This window comes from Benincasa hispida, chromosome 5 (genome assembly GCF_027475165.1).
Source record: "Benincasa hispida cultivar pf3 chromosome 5, pf3_genome.v1.1, whole genome shotgun sequence".
NCBI lineage: Eukaryota > Viridiplantae > Streptophyta > Magnoliopsida > Cucurbitales > Cucurbitaceae > Benincasa > Benincasa hispida.
Genome location: NC_143482.1, coordinates 46,140,026 through 46,144,207, shown reverse-complemented (window position 1 = coordinate 46,144,207; position 4,182 = coordinate 46,140,026).

The following is a 4,182-nucleotide window of genomic DNA, read 5'->3' as shown; positions in this document are numbered from 1 at the left end:
CAAATTTATGGGATCTTATCAATCAATGGTATAGAAGACAGGCCGAGGATGACAAAAAAATGGATAGTCGACCATGGGCAGTCGAGTTACAACGCATTGAAAACCAACTAGGAGATATCAAGAAGGCTCAGGATCATGAGGGGTTGGACCTAGATAATTTGTTGGATCAGGTAGAGCTACCCTTCATAGATGAAATCATGTAGAAGCCGACACCCCCCAAATTCAAGTTGCCAACCATAAAACCCTATGATGGATCGAAAGATCCAGTAGATCACCTAGATATGTTTCAGTCATGGATGGAACTCCATGGAGTCCGAGACACTATCAAGTGTAGGGCATTCTCGTTCACTTTGGCAGGACTCGCCCAAAAATGGTTTAGAAAGCTAAAAAGGTAATCGATAGCTTCATTCCGAGAGTTAGCTAGAGCATTCATTACTTAGTTCTTAAGAGGTCGAGATCAGAGATGAGAGGTTTCTTTGGTCTTTAGGCAAATATTTTTCCTTTTATCTCATGGTTACCATGAAACCATCAATAACTTCCCACTCAATTGGTTATTAAAAAAAAAGAAGATAATTATCCAATAATTAATATTATTATAAATATAAATGATAACTAACTTACCATAATATATTTATAACCTATAGTTTTAATATTTCATCTTATGAAACATATAAACCATAGCTCTTTTTCTATTTCATGGTACTTAATGTAAATCTCATTTACATTAATCCTCCACTTGATGTATCTCATACACCATATCGATCATATCATATATAATCGAACTACCTCTTGTCAATTTAAAAATTCCAAATCAACACCAAGAACTGATCCTCAACTTGAATTCATTGAGCTACTAAGGGGACCTTATGGACTTGTAGCTCGAAGCTCCAACGGTACGTGAATAACTGACTAAACACTTTAGTCACGGGATCCACCATCTGTTAACTGTCAGGTACTCCACTAAAGACCGACAACTGAATTCTCCTTACCACAGATATATTATATGTCCATCTTAACCAATTAACAGTGCGACAACCCTTTACAGATCGCTCGTAAGTACAGTTGGGCCAATAACCATTATGCCCCTATAGTTATATCTAACTTCTTAAGTACTATTGAATCCTCTAATGAACATAAATCATAGTCTTACTATGACTGAGTACTCTCTTCCAAAGAGAAGCTGTGGCCACTATGTTCAAGCCCTAGAATCAGCTCTTAAGGGAGCAATCTATCTACTTACCCCTGCTTCGGGGAAGGAGTGAATTCCATCTTGTGTATTGAGTTCCCAGTTCCCAAATCAGACAAGTCTCCAAAAAGGTAGGCATGTTGAGTTGGCAATCTGGCCACTCTCACCCATACTAATCAAAAGACCGCTTTCAAAGGTAGGAGTTCCCAAAATACTCAGGATTGAGGTCGTGTCACCTATGGTCGTTTAGGTGAGATGTAAGTCTCTAGTATCAATGACATTATATACAGAGTGTAGTCATCTCGTGGTCCGGTCTTATACAAACTCTTTGTATAGGACACCCTCGCTCGCATGTCTCCACATGAATGGTTAGAATCTATTATCTGTAGTAGTTTACAACATTTGCAAATCTCTAATAAGTGGGTCGTATCCGAAGTGTCACCACGATCAGGTATTCCACCTTAATCCTTATACTACAGACCTATGTAGGTTATCACTTAAGGCATGATCCACTTATATATCACATATACATGCTTAAGTTTACATAAGATAACCATGGAGCTTTGTTTATTAGATACGAGCCAGAATGAAATAATATTTATTTTATTCATAAAATAATGTGTATAATTACAAACAACATGACTCCGGGAGAATTAGGACACCAATCCCATTAAGCCTCACAATGACGCCCCAGTAGTATCGCTAACCATAGCGAATGTCAAGGTACATCAAATCTTAGTGGACAGAGGTAACTCGACAGACATCTTATCTCTCCGTTCGCTCGATGCCATGGGCTGGGACAAGAGCGCTTGAAAAGAAACACAACCCTGTTGTTGGGGTTTGGTGGCCAGACAGTATACCCTAAGGGCGGTATAGAACTTTCGATCACCTTCAACGGAGGCATGGTCTGCGTATCAGTTATGGTGGAATTTTTTGTGGTAGATGATAGGTCGATTTATAATGTCATCTTAGGGAGATCGTCCCTGCATCAAATGAAAGTTGTTCCATCCACTTATCATTAGTTATTGAAATTTCCAACCCCGGGGGGAGTTAGAGTTGTGAGAAGGGAACAATTGATGTCGCGAGTATGCTACAGAACTTCCATGAGAAATCCATAAGGCAAAGTAGAAGTAGTGACGTCGTTAGCAGTGTTGTCGGAAAAGGAAATGAGAAGGTTCATCACACTATAGAAGAGTATGAAGTCAAAACTCGAACCTCAACTCCATGGTGAGTGACTCTTCCATTAGTGAGGTAGAGGCGGATGGCGTTATCGGTCCTGAACTGACAACTGAACCTAGGCCCCGTGGTGAGCCAACTGAGTCATTAGAATCTATTCCGTTTTTATCTGACACTCAAAGAGTTAGTATCGGGACAAAGCTAAGAGTTGATGAGAAAGAAGCTATTATAACTTTTCTGAGAAACAAAGCTATTTTAGAATTGAGAGACATACCTTTAAATAATTCTTCTTCTAGAAATCTCTCGTTCTCATGAGTATTTGTCCAGCAATCTCTCGCTCTTGTGATAATCACGAACTGTCTGATTCTTAAACAGCAACCCTTTACACTACCACTCGGTAACCTTGGTATTCTCGAAGTGAGAATCCATGAGTGTAGGCTCTGTGTGAATTTGGTAGAGGGAAGGAGAAAGTATATGATCGAGCTACACGATTGAGTAAGTAGGAGAAAGGTTTAATCTATCGTATAGACAGTGGGTACTCAATCATCTAATAAAAAGGTTTAGTCTATCGTATAGACAGTGGATACTCAATCGTCTAACAATCTCTCGCCCAATTGTTTAGTCTCTCGCTCGATCGTTTAGTCTCTCGTGAGGGCTATTATATAGTCTCTCGTGAGCGATCGATTAGTAAAGTAAAAAATGAAGGGATTCTCTAAAAAATGAAAACCTTTTTCATTTTTATTCTTTAATTATAAAAACTGAAAATAATCTCTCACTTCATGCTCTGTTAAAAGAGAAACTAATCACAATTATCTCATAATTTTTTTTATTATAAATAAATATAATACCTAACTTATCATATTATATTTATAACTTATAGTTTTAATATCACATCATATGTAATATTTAAGCCATAGTTCTTTTCTCTTTTATTTAATTTAAATCATATTTATATCAATTCCTCCAATGAATGTATCTAATACATCAAATCAATTATATCACATATAATTGAACCAATTTAATTATATTATATATAATCAAATTCTCTCTTGTTAATTTAAACACTTCAAACTAACCCAAAAACTGATTCTCAACTTGAATTCATTGAGCTACCAAGGGGACCTTATGGACCTGTAGCTTGAAGCTCCAACGGTACGTGAATAACTGACTAAACTCTTTAATCACCATATCCACCATTTGTTAACTGCCAGACACTTCACTAAAGACCGACAGTTGCACTCCTTTCACTATAGATATATTTCTGTGTCCATTGGATATAACCAATCGACAATATGATAACCCTTCATAGATCGCTCATAAGTACAGCTGGGCCAATTTACCGCTTTGCCCCTGTAGTTATATTTAACTCCTTAAGTGTCATTGATTCCTCTAATGAATAATACATCATAGTTCTATTATGAGTGAACACTTCTTGGCCCATGAGAAAGTGTGTGGCACCACATCGTTCAAGCCTCGGAATCAGCCATTAAGGGAACAATCTATCTACTTACCCCTACTTCGAGGAATGAGTGAATTCCATCTTGTGTAGCTGAGTTTCCAGTTCCTTAATCAGACGAATCCCCAAAGTGGTAGGATTAAGTCGGCAATCTGGCTACTCGTACCCATGTAAATTAAAGGACCGCCCTCATAGGTAGGAGTTCCCAACTCACTTAGGATTAAGGTCATGTTACCTATGGTTAGAGATGTCCAATTTTCCCGCAGAATCCCGCCCCAAATGAAGCGGGGATTCCCCAATTAGGCAGGGAATGAGGGAGAGAAGTGGGGAAAAAAATTTCCCGTGAGCTAAACGGGGTTCCCCG